Source organism: Ischnura elegans, chromosome 3, assembly GCF_921293095.1.
Source record: "Ischnura elegans chromosome 3, ioIscEleg1.1, whole genome shotgun sequence".
NCBI classification, from domain to species: domain Eukaryota; kingdom Metazoa; phylum Arthropoda; class Insecta; order Odonata; family Coenagrionidae; genus Ischnura; species Ischnura elegans.
The window spans coordinates 95,978,853-95,992,456 of record NC_060248.1 but is presented as its reverse complement, the minus strand read 5'-3'; the positions used below and the strand labels follow the sequence as shown (position 1 = coordinate 95,992,456).

Below are 13,604 nucleotides of genomic sequence, written 5' to 3'. Positions count from 1 at the left end.
AGGCCTTCTCCACCTCTTTTTTCCATGATATCCCGCCCTGCCGAAACTTTAATATGCTGGGAGAGCCTTTGGAGCAGGCGGATGGAGGATTGGCCCGCGTTTTTTGCGAGTCCGTTTTTTTTTCAAGATTTTCTGGTGGCGGCTGAGAATCTAATTTCGCCAAGGGCGTATCCTTCCCTCTGCGCGCCCGTGTGCGTTGATTTCTGCCGCCCGGGAAACAAATCGGCTCCGAATTTCGGCGGCTGGGATGCCTACCGTAGTCGTGTGTGTGCGGTAGAGAATGCTCCTGAATAGTGCCCGCGGGTGGCTATCACCTTACTTGGATAGGGTGGGCATACTCAGAGAAAATGGGAAAATCTGGAACGAGGTTTTTAGGTTTCTTGGTAGGTAAAGGAATTTTTAACTGCCAAGAAGTCGGTGGAAAATAAAATTCCCATCATTTTGCTACCATTTCATTCAGAGATAAGGGTGGAAATATTCCTACTTTAAGGGAACGAATTGCTTAGTTTAGATTCAATGTAGTCACAGTATATTTATGGGTGCACCTAGGCTTGCCTTTATGGGAATTTTTCCTGTTTTTGAAGTCTCTTCGAAAATTCTAAAATCCGGAGGAAAATTTATGGCAGTAAACAGGAATGGCGACATTTCGAGGACATGGGTATCTGTCAAGAACAGGTAAATTCGTCGGGTTTTGGTCGGAGACTTTCTTAGCTGTGAGTCATTATTTGGCCTATCATAGGAATATGAGAACAGGCGTCTCTCTCGTTGTCTTACGTCCTGGCTCCGATTGGTTACTTGTGCTCCACTTTTCCTAGTTATCACTCCAATATCCTGGATTTAGATAGTGGATGGATGGCATTATCCTCTTTTTAATCGTCTCACTCAATGATTTCTCAGTATTTATTGGTATATTAGAATTTATGTATTTAATGGATTGTTTTATATGGGTACAGTGTTAAATTCTTAGTTGTATGTGATTAGAATTAGTGTATTATTTTTACCATGGATATCTATTCTATTTCTAAACTTTGTATTAGATAGAAACTTGGTATGCACACAATTGTTATTCATGTACATCTAATGCTGCCACCCGGCAATAGCCTACTTGCAGCAATGTATAATAATAATAATTTAACTATTAATTTATTGTCACGTTACTCTCATCATATTATTTCAATAGTACGATTCATATTCAAATTTTCCAATCTGTAGTGAAATAAATGCGTGCTTTTTTGTCGACTCCAGAAAGTTTTCTTGTTGGAAGAGTTCCTTAATTATTTTTGGAAGATATCGCCTGCTGCTGTTATTCTTTCTGTAATCATCTTTCAGGCTGGATTAAATTCAATGGAATGCCAGTAGCACGCTTAGCTCATTTTAAGAGGTGGATACGGAAGTCTTCAATAGAATACTGTTTCGTCTCTCTTGTGATTGGGATCTTTAAAGAGAGGTAAAATGAAATCCTTTTTTGTATGGAGGTGAAATTTTCTTTCAAGCAAAGGTTCAAATTATCTTTAATGATCCTGACATGTTCAAATTATTCAATGGTTACCCTGTCAATTTTATTCTTCTATCTAATTGGAAGAAGTAAACGCAGCCCTAGGATACATTAGGGTTCCCCCTTGCTATAAGGTCGTTATTTGAACTTCGAAACTCTTTCTGTGTACCAGAAAATTCTTGCGTTTAGCACTGGCGTGTAAGATACGGGTGTGCTCTCGTAAATCTATTGCAAAAATTCCCCGGCACGATTTTCCTATGAAGAGACTTATTTTAGTAAACATTTCCCACCCTAATTTGATTACGGTAGGTAAACTTTTTACAGTAGATATACTACAAGTATAATTTAATCGGCTCAGCCGTACGGATACATTGAGCTTTGGAATTCACTTGCGCTTTTTTTGGTAATTTTTTGTCTTTATTGTTTAAATACATGTGCCTTTCTTGCATTGTAAGCCATTGTCTAATTTTGAACTTTTTCTTTGCAGGTAAGTTGCAGAAGACGGTTCAGACACTTGCCAGCCTTAAAACTTCTCAGATAGGTGTGGAACCCCATTTCCAACCATTGTACCCTCCTTTGCCAGTCTCAATATGATCTCAGTCCCCCCCCTACGTTTTTGCAACGCCCTTTTTACTCGTGGATACTTTCATCATTCAAACGTTACTCGGAATTCCCAGGTATGTGACCAAATCCTTTAGGTCTTAACCATGTAGTAAATTTTTCACCCCTCCAACAGTTATTTCCAACGCTTCAATAGTGATACGCGTTGTTGCTGGCACAATGATGTTAAAGAGGCCAGAATAAAAGGAATGAAGATGATTCAAGACCAGGGAAAATATGTGTAATTTGATGCAGATGATCTCGTGGAGTTGAAATGAAATAAATAGAAATGATTTCTATCTATAGAATTATTCTATGTTTTCTAATGTTCAGCATAATAATTTCGAATGATTAACGTAAGTTGTTAGGAAACCCTTGAAAATGAAGTAAGGTCGTAATAAATCGAAAAGCCGTTGCGGGAAGGCCAAGCAAGCAATAAGTATATTGATATGCGGCCTGAGAATAGTGGTATTCTTAGAGTATAAATCCCATCATGTCATGGGAATCGGTGATTTAGTGCACTTTGAAAAGTTAAGGAACAGGTTCGGAACGGATTGCAGTCTGTGTCCAACGGGCAAAAATGGGAAGTTAGCGAAGAATTATGATTCTCGTGGAAGTTTTCCTTCCATTAGGCGTAATTTTGGAATTAACTGCTCGTCCTTCGCGATGGAAACTTTCCCGTCTACTCCATTCTTCATACCTTTTCATGTCAGATAAATAGTTCCTCTTTTTTTAATCTCTTTTTGAAATCATATCAGTAATGTACCCTTCTATCAATTATGTCCTCCATCATTTGCTTTGGTAGAAATTTTTTTCATTCGGATTAAATAGAGCATACCCGGTTTACTTTTGCGAAAACTGAGTAAATAATCTGATTTCAGGAAATTTAAAACCACGATGCTGTAATACGGGTAAAAGTCGTTCGTAGCCGGGCTTTAAATGTGTTTAATTCTATTTATTCGGTATTGATTGAATCCCAATTTGTTTTATCCCCCGTGGGTTTCAATAGATGTCTCCATCTCAATAAATAGCATAGTTCGGTTGACGAAACTCCACAAGTTTCTTTTCATAAGTATAAGTATTTCGTAAGTATTTCTCCGTAACTTTTCTCTGTGAAGTGGACATTTTTTTCAACATGTTTCCAAGTAACGAGACCTTACGTGTGTGCAAGTGTATTTGCCTAGGAATAAAGATTAATAGTGTAAACCTTGGAGTAACTTGAAATTATGTTTCGGCTTGGATTTTTCCCGCTCAGATTGGGGGATACAGAGACGACGGAATTATCGTTTTCCCTTTGGTTTTTGAATTACATTCGCACGAAAGGAGGAAGAATGACTCATGTTTCATAAATGTTTTTTGGTTTCTTACGTTCGAATTTTCGAAGTTGCACTGGAAGTACTTTTGAAGACTATGGCATAGATAAAAAAATAGATCTCTCCAGCTCATTAAAGAGGAATGGGCTGTGAAAAACGCTTTGGTAATATCATTCGGCGTTAAGGTCTCTGAGTTTTCCCATTTCCCTAAAAATATTGATCTTCCTATCTCACTTCTTGTTCCCAGCTGTCAATGAATATGATGAAGGTTTTCGTGCATTCTAGCAATCCGTCACCGAGGAAGAAAAATCTTTGCCAACGCCTCTATCATTATTTATTGTTACCGATCACGACTCTATTTTCGTAATTGTTCGCTTGTTGTGCAATTATTATCACCCGCTAATTGTGTAAATTCTTCGGACTGTGTTTACTTATTTAGGTTTACGATAGAATAACTTTGAAATGCGATTAAAAATTGTGTAAAAGAGAAAACAATCCATTTATGGTGTAGGTATATTTTCCATTTCATTCTATGTAGTTGCAGAATATGTCTGTCATCGATTGATCTGATTTTGGGATCAATTATAGTGAAATGGAATTATAGGAAAATTCTATCGATTTATATTTCATGGAATAGTTGCTAAATATGTTTTTTGGTAAATTATTTATTAGCATTTTTCATTTCATTTTTGTGCGAAAATAGCAAAGGGATCCATTCCGCACCTGTTAAACTACATTCTCTGTTGTAAGGCATATCGTCAGTATGGCCTAATTTTGTCATGGAGGCTCAAAATAGAGGAGTTGTGCTGGAGTGAAGAAATTTTACTACCTTTTTGAAATTTATCCTTCTTGAAGATGTCTGACCTAGTTTCATTATACCCGAGGAAATAATCTCTCTGCCTGATTACTCAAGTGCCATTGGCCTCATCTCAGCTGACCGGAATCCTAACTAATCGTACAATATCCGTCGTGCCTTCATCGTAAAGGTTAATTCATGCGGTTAATCCGGAGAAAATATGGTGAAAACAGGCTCAGTAGTTTTGAATAATTCGTGGTTTAATGCATTGATACATCGAATGTACTCGTCGATATTTTTCAACTAAACTATACTCTGCCCGATGGGCACGAGCCTCCTTTATATCTTGATGTATCGCAGACGTAACTTTTTTGAATATAGTTATATTTATGTCAAAATTAAATACCAGTGGCAAATAATCTTTTAAGTCATCAATGATATCGAGTGCCGAAACCTTGGTCGTTAAGTAATGAAATCTATGTCGAAAGTTACTGCTGTCTAATTTTGCCGTGGTTCTCATCCTGTGTTTTAATCCTGGGTGGTGATTAATATAATTTTTTAGCTTTGACGTAGTTCATTTTCTTGGTTCGTTGGTGCATATATGGTTATGAGTAAGATCTTAAGAACTTTACGTGGTATTTCCCTCCGATCGACTTCGCAAGATATGCCGACACCTCACTCGCTGAGTCAATATTATCGGAACTGAAGGGCTGCATTCATACGCGTCGATTATCCTTGTGGGCGGTGGGAGACGCGAAATATTGAAGTGCGTTGAATGATGTTAAGAATTGGAGCTGGTGAATATCATGGCGAAGAAGATTTCCCTCTAACTAAGGAGGCTTTGAAATTTCTTTTACACTCATCAATTTCTATAGTGAAATCACTGTGCTGGAAACGATGGTACACTTGCATGTATGGTATGAATTCCAATATAATACGTAATCACGTAATTTTTTACTTTTCCCTTGTGTTTGCTCTTGTCTCACCCGCAGTCATACTCGAAAAAGGCTTGTTTCGTAAGGCCGTTTTACACGGGATACGGAATTGCGCAGGTTAGAACTGCATTCATTTCTAAAATGGCGTGAAATTGTGCGAATGCATGAACGAAATTAGAAGAGAGGCTATTTTGCCATCTTACGTCCACTCATTCTCGCCTGTGTTCTAGCAATTCACCGCTTTAAGGCCGTTTTACACGGGGCTCGTACTTACACATCTGACGTATGTACGAAGGCGCAGTCGAAATTGCGTAGTGTAAAGCGATGAATTGCTAGAAAACATGCGAGAATGCGTGGACGTGAGATGGCACAATAGCCCCTGTTGTAAAGGCCGTTTTACACGGTACACGGAATTGCGCAGGTTAGAGCTGCATTAATTTCTAAAATGGCGTGGAATTGCGCGAATGCATGAACGAAATTAGAAAATGGGCTATTTTGCCGTCTCGCGTCCACGCATTCCGTGTACCGTGTAAAACGGCCTTAATTTCGTTCATGCATTCGCGCAATTCCGCGCCATTTTAGAAATTAATGCAGTTCTAACCTGCGCAATTCCGTGCCCCGTGTAAAAAGGCCTCTACATGACGCAATTTTGACTGCGCCTTCGTGCACACGTCAGATTGTGCAAGTACGTGCCCCGTGTAAAACGGAGTTGAAGCCGTGATCATAGAGTGACATTTTCGTGGATATTAGTCACACGTTTTGTGCCTGACCCTCATTTTTTTTCGCTTCGGCCTTAACGTTATTCAGTTTTTCCTCTGAACTTTTTCTTCATACTAATGGTGGATATGTTTTTGTTGTTTTTTTGGTCTTTTTTGCCTTTCTTTTCATCGGAAGGACGAGGGATAATTGCGCACGAGCACCCGTCATAAGTAGGCACGCGTTTTTTTTCGGACGCGAGTGTACCTACGTGGAGAAGTAAGGGCCTGGGACCACTCTGCTCAAGTTTAAGGGCTGGGCAAGGGTCTGTCCTCCGTCCTCTGCCCCTGAGCGGTTGCTCTTAAGGGCCTGGGCACGTGTTTCCCTTCTCCGCAGAATAATTTGTGGCGCTACGCGGTGTGGAGGCTGCGGCGGGCGGCAATTTCTGGCTGAATCCCTTGTTTGGCGGGAGCCGTGTGCACGGCGGCGAAATGTCGGATCCCTGCCTCATCTCAATTTGTTTTCCGCCTCCCCGACCGACTCCCGCCCTCACACCTACGCGGCCGTTGGCTCATTTAATGCTCCTTCAAGGGGAAATTTGTGAGGAAAAATTGCGCTCCAACAGAAGCAACCGTATTATTTTCTTTTGCTAGGTCTTTTCGCATCATTGTTTCGAATTTTACCGTAAATTTTACCTACATCGCCGTGCGTACAGTCATGCCCTCGAGTTAAAACGCTGAAAAAAACGTGGGCTGAAATTGTGGGGTAACGAGAGAAAAATTATCGGGTCATCTTCAAAGGCAGTCCTCAGAACTCGCGCCCAGAAGCCGTTAGAGAGACCAAGGTTTTCATGTGCCAAGGTGACCTAGTGAGAAGTTTCTTCGGATTTTTCGAGTAAAGCCAACGTTTTCATGTTTTGGAGTGTCCAATCATGTGCATGCATTCCTTCGTGGTGAAATTATGGTTATTTTATGTCGTCATTCTTTTTTAACAGTGCATTTATTCTTCACTAACGTGGTAGTTGTCCATTTATTAGTTGTGCCCAAATGATGTGAAGGTGATAGTCTTTCATCGAAATTCTGGTTGATACAATGATTTCTAAAATTTTGTCTCAAAAATTTATTCAGATATTTGCAACCTTTTATCTGCAATAATTAGAGTTTTACTTTCCTTTCGCCGCCATTTAATTCAAACATTATTTTAATATCCTCTACTGCTTTCTGCCTGAGCTTAAGTAATATTTCATTAAGAGTTAAAGATATGTATTATGAAGGTATTCTCATCATTTTTGCCATAATTAGTTGATCAACATACTTTTGATGCTCATTGGTTTGATATTTTCATACCCGTTCGTTTAATTAATGTAATACAAACTTCAATTTTCGTGCGTAAATTCAAACCGTCTTTGTCTTAATGGAATCCATGTGCGGTATCTATTCATTCCTTCGCTAGGAAAGTAGAGTCTTATTTTATGTTATAGTGTATTGAAATATGAAACTGCTAATCTGTATTAGCCACTTATTATAAATTAGGGTCTCCTCCCGCAATCACGTCAAAACCCTTTGGATTCAGGGTAATCTCGTTAGTTATGGCTTTGGTCGTTTTGTACAGAATTTTCTTTTTGTTTAGTTATCCACTGCAATGACGCGGTCCATAGCCCACTCAGAATTCGTTAGATCCTCACGGTGGCCTTCTCATAGTTTTTGGTTCCTTCCTTCTCATAGTTTGGTTTTTCCTCTCAGTCCTCTCTACTTTCGGAACGGATGTTTTAAATCCAGTCCATAGTTTATTAATGGAACGGGTGCATTATGTTTTAATTCAACTGACATTTTAAGGATATTTCTTGACTCATAAAAAAATTGACTAATGATCCTGATGATACGATACTGTATTTACGCCAGTAACGTCTCGGTAATTGACGTCTATTATTTAAAAGATTACAGATTAAATACCGTTGACTGCTTGTTTTATGAATGTTGAACCAGCCGTTCACATCTCGTCGCATTATTTCAAGGCCAACCCTGTAATTTTGAATCGGGATTTTAATGCTAATTTTGGCGTTATCCTTGAGGAATCATGCGGGCTAAACCAAGCGTGAGAAACGTTGGCGGATGTCTGAGGAGTATTGAAATTTTCTTGGGTTTTAATGGTACATGATCACAGGAATTACGAGCCAAGGCAAATAGTTTCATCGGAAGGAGTCCGGTTCATAAATCGTCGACTTAGCTCAGTCGTTATCATCTTGCACGCTCCAATTCTCGCATCGATTACCAAAGCCTGGAACCCCTAAGTTCTCTCATCGACAAAAATCCTGTCCTACGGATCAAGTTTGAAGTGCTCGGGATTATGAGGACGCGGGCCCAGTGAGGTATGCGCTCGATAATTGCGAGCACGTAATCGCGCCATGGCCCGCTCAGATTTCCCTAAATGAACATGGTATTATACTATTTAGGGGATCAGAATAACTTTTTACATTTTATATCAAGACCATACGAACCATTAAACTCTGCGGGTCACGGGTTTTGTGTCGCTAGGTAATTTCTTCCTAGGTAAAAAACTTATTATTCCTCACAAAGCAATTCTTTTCTCTCTTTTGTGTGTCAAGAAATGAACAAACCATCTACTTGTCACTTTGGTCAATGCATTTTGTTACTAATTGCTTTGAATTTAAATACAAAAAATATTAAAACTCATACTTAAAAAATTCAGAAACTCGTCGTCTCCGCGATATTTAACTTGCTTTTTGATAAATAACCAGCATTTACGGTGCATGAAAAAACCAGCATTAATTACAAAATCGTAAAAAATGGTAAAAATGGCAAACAAAAATAGTGAAGAGTATTATAAAAAGGCTGCGTGACTGTCAAACAGTGGCGACGGTAGTGGTCTGTTTTCGATGCAATGTAATCTTGTAAAGCATTCCCATAGTTGCGGGTTCGAGGCCCACTTGGGCGTTTTTCTGCTCTGGTAATGAATTAAACGTCAAAACCCGGTGGCTTCAGCAAACGGCGTATATAATGGGGGCCTTAAAGATAGATGATCCGCCCAATTTTCGAGAAGCAAAATAAATGATTTCTGAGAATTGAGTCTTCTGTGCGCTCTTGTATCTCTCTAGGTGAGTTTTACCCTACCCGATATAAATACCCCACCCCCTCAAAGCATCGGCTGTGCGTGAAAAAGTAAAGGTGTATAGCATCGAATTTTAAGAAAAAATAACGGCTTGGTCGTCTGTGGCCATCATACTCGTGAAAATTTTCTATAGGTGTCATCAGTTTTATGTGTCACCAATAAATAATTCTGTTTGACGGAATTTTTGATGAAAAATCTAATTATATTGCATGACTTGAATTTGCTCGATCGAGGAAATATACGACGATCGATTTACTACGCCGATTTTAGCTAACAGTTCATTAGTGATTTTTTTTATGTTTCATATAATGTAAAATGTTGAAAAGCTCTATACATTCTTTAATTTTTAACGGGGCTCAAGTCATGCGTCACTTAAAACCGGTTGATGCAGGTGATGGCGGAAAATAGCTGTTTTAGTTTTTCAAGGCTCTAACTAGTCTTTTAGTCGAAGATGACGCCACGAATATTCTGAAATGTTCACTCTGATAACATAAGTTTGATCAAGCAATGCGTCACCAATACGCCCGGATTAAAATTTAGTGGTCGATTTCGGAGCTAATGAACGGAAACAACTCTCAGAGTGGTTTATAGAAGGCTACCTATTCTGAAAAAAAAACCACAAAAATCGCGCACATTAAAAAAATATCCCGTTATCGTACATGAGGTAACGATTTTTGGGCGACGCTCCGACATCCGCCGAGCTGTTTTATAGAAGACTATTCGTACAGAAAAACCACAAAAATCACGTGCAGTAAAAATAAAACCCGTTACCATGAACGAGGTAATGATTTTTGGGTCAATATTCCAACATCGGTCGAGCGGGAATTATGCGTCCTCTTATTAATTTGTTGGTGTGCACGGGATTAGGCGGAGCAGGACTAACTAAGTGGAAAGCCTCAGTAAACCTCGGTAAGCCTCGTCGTATCGGAAGCGTGTAGTTGATAGTGGTGGCAAAAGCAGGTCAGTGTCGCACTGGCTGTCGACTCAAAAGCCTCCCGCTTCTCATTTTTTCCTCGGAGTTCTTTATTCGTCTCCCTCCGTCTCTCTTAACGCCCTTCACCCTCGCGTCCTCCCTCCCTCCTTCGTGAAAAAAATATCCACTCGCTTCCCCGCGTTTCTTTTTGTTATGCCTTAGCAGGGGTAGCCAACATTTCCACCGGCATCGTTGCCCCGGAACGGAACACGCTATTTCCGCCGCGGGCGAGGAGAATGGGAAAGAAAACAATAACGTGTACCCGTACGCTTAACCTCTCCGCATGTTTACCTACGATCGTGATTCTCTTCCTTCATTCATGTTCGCTTTGTTCCCGAAACTATCGATTGTAAGTGGTGGGGAAATTCGAGATTTCGATGAGGGATTTCCAAGCTATCCCTGCAATTACAGCGGTTTTATCTGTGAAATGATATTCCTCTTTGGGGGCATTATCTGAAAGCAATAAAGTTGATACATTCGGCTTTCACTCTGTTAAAATTCATGATGAATGAAGAGAAACGACCTTTGTAATTTTTTACAGAATGTTTATTGAAACGACGTGTTTCGTCGTCATTCTCCTGTACGCCTTTGCCTGGAAATGAGTCGTACCAATAAAAAATTCTGCGAAAATTTTCTACATCTACATCTACAAATTACCCTGCGAGCCACCTCTAGGGTGTTTGGCAGGGGGTGATCAATCACCAGCATGCAGCATGCATTTGGACTCCCACATGCACACCACACCGTCCAAGAAACGTCCCGTATAATAACAAACTATACTACTATATGCTGTTAGAAATAGAATATAGAATAGAAATTCAGAAACATGCAGTAAGTTTTACATAGGTTAGTAGGCTACACTACAAGTCATGCAATCTATTTACGCGTTCTATTGCTGCCGTTATAATCTCTTATTGATCGTGGAAAAAATGACATTCGGAATCTGTCTGTTCTGCAATCTATCTCTCTTATTTTATTTATATGATCTGATCTTCCGTAGTACGTTGGCGTCCGCAAGATATGGTTAACTTCGTCAGAAAAGACACTGCTCTTGAATTTATCTAAAAGGTTTAGTCTATTTTTCAATCTACGGTCCGACAGAGATTCCCATCCGAGTTTATGTAAGAGGTCAGTTACACTAACAAGACTATCGTAACGACCTTTCACATACCTGGCAGCTCTTCTTTGCATGCGTTCTAACTCTGTTATTAAGCCTTTTTCATGAGGGTCCCAAACACTGGCAGCGTATTCCAAATGTGGTCTAACGAGGGAAAAGTAGCTAATTTCTCTCACTTTGTCGTCGCACTTTCCTAATATTCTTTTAACAAAACCCATTTTACGATTAGCTTGACCGGTTATTTCTCGAATATGTTTATTCCACGATAGATCATTATTGAGTCTAACCCCTAGATATTTCACAGATTCAACTGCCTTTAACTGCGGGCCCCGAATGACATAGTTACGCTGTAGGGAGTTATTCTTCTTCCAGAAATTCATTACGACGCATTTTTCCAAATTTAATTCTAACTGCCAAGCATCGCACCAAGCTTGGATAGCAGCAAGGTCATTCGTTAGTTCATCTATATCTTTGCTGGAACGGATTTCTCTGTAAACTACAGCGTCGTCTGCAAATAATCGTATCCTACTCTGCACTACTTCGCCAATGTCGTTTATATAAAGAAGGAATAGGAGTGGGCCAATGACACTACCCTGAGGAACGCCAGAAGTCACTCTAACCTCATTGGAGACTGCACCGTCTAATACTACTCTTTGGACGCGGTCGCTCAAAAATTCTCTAATCCAGGAAATGACATCTTCGTCTAGACCATAAGATTTCAGTTTTAATATTAACTTTCCGTGGGGTACTTTATCAAATGCCTTTTTGAAATCAAGAAAAATCGCGTCTACTGGAATGTTGTCTTCCCCGGAGACTAAAATATCGTGGGCGAAAAGCGCTAACTGAGTTTCGCACGATCTGCTTTTCCTGAATCCATGTTGATTTCCCATTAATAAGTTTTGCGCGTCTAGGTGTTTCATTACCGAGCTGACTACGATGTGTTCAAGGACTTTGCAAGAGATGGACGTTAAAGATATCGGCCTGTAATTAGATGGCTGTTCCTTGTCTCCACTTTTAAATATAGGCGTTACATTAGCGATTTTCCAGTCATTAGGTACTTCGTGTTGCTTGATGGATTTACTGAATATTAACTGCAAGTAGGGGGCAAGTTCTGAGGCTAGTTCTTTATATACGCGAGAAGGGATTTCGTCTGGACCAGGTGATTTATTTAGACTAAGCGATTTCAATATATTTTCTATTCCGAGCGTACTAATGTCAATAGCTGGCATCTTATGAATACAGGGATTGTCATCGGTCTCGGGTGAGTTTTCGGAAGGCTCCGTGAACACGCTCTTAAAGTAGGAATTTAATAAATTGGCTTTATCGTAACTGCTTGTCAACACATCTCCATTGTCGTTTCTCAGCGAAACAGGTTCTAAGGTTGTTTATCTTCATTCAGCAATAACGTTGTCTATGGTCCTGATGCCAGGTTAGGCCTTTTTGTCTTTTTTCATTATTACTCTTAACTCTAAAACAATGAAGCCAGTTCACGATGGAGTCACCATGGTTGTCGCACCCGGAACTGGCTTCGATTTTTAGGGTGAAGTGGCAACGATAGCCGTTTCAAGCAGTGGATGCGTCACCCTTTTACCGTCATGATTCACGCACCCGAGGGGCACGGAGGATGGCTCCCCCTCTTTCGTTGGCGAGTGCACCCCACGCTTGCATTGCACCCGTCCTACTGTGTTGCTAACCCCGCAATACCATGTCACCCCTTGCGTGGGGAAAGCAGAATGAAAGCGTATGAGTATCCGATCCCAAAGGCTGCGAAAAATACTAAGCAAAGACGATCTGTTAAGACTGAGAAACCGTTTAGCTACTCCCTGCGTTTGCTTTCCTGATTGGTCTAAGCGGAGACGAAATAATGGGCTCGTTTGCCTATTTTATTTTATTTTCGATTATGATAGAGTTTGAAAGAGATGCTATTTTTTCCGTTTTTCGATCCGTCGCCTACTACACGAGCTATTCCCTTTGCCTACGACACGAAAAATCGACTGCCATTCACAAATAAGTCGACGGGGACACGAAGTCATGCTGTGCGCGTCAGTGGGCGACAACTTGCGTTTTCTAATTTTAAATTTACCAATAAATGACTGAATGTGGGAAAAAATTGTCATAACTTTTCCTTCCCTTTCATTTACTGAATTATGTTTATGCATTTCGAATTTGGGTCTGATTGTAGGTGAATATCCCCATTGGAGCAAGAGGCAATGTATAGCTACCTTAATTGTTGGAAACTGAGACTGAGACCTTCATATGCTTGGCATTATCACGTCTGTGCTTTGAACTATCACGTTCGTGGAATGTCAATTTGTTGAAATGTACCCAAAATTAAAACTTTTCTTGAGTGAGCTGTCATTAAAAGAATAGGTGATGATACCAACTAAAATTTGGTCTTGATTACCGCAAGGGGTGGTTTAAGAATCATATAAAAGATATCTTCATTTCTGATAAGTGAATTGCCAAGCTAGGAGAACGAAGGTTTTCTCTCTTCCTTCGGACGGGCTCATAACGCAGCAATACGAGAATATGTATGGGGTTGGCACATGT

At 40.0% G+C, this 13,604-nt stretch overlaps 1 protein-coding gene across 2 annotated transcripts in view; it reads left to right on the top strand.

Annotated features, from left to right (window-relative positions):
• Positions 1-13,604, top strand: part of LOC124156181 (phosphatidylinositol transfer protein alpha isoform) — a 179,369-nt gene that overhangs the window by 117,048 nt on the left and 48,717 nt on the right. The gene's annotated exons all lie outside the window — the stretch shown is intronic.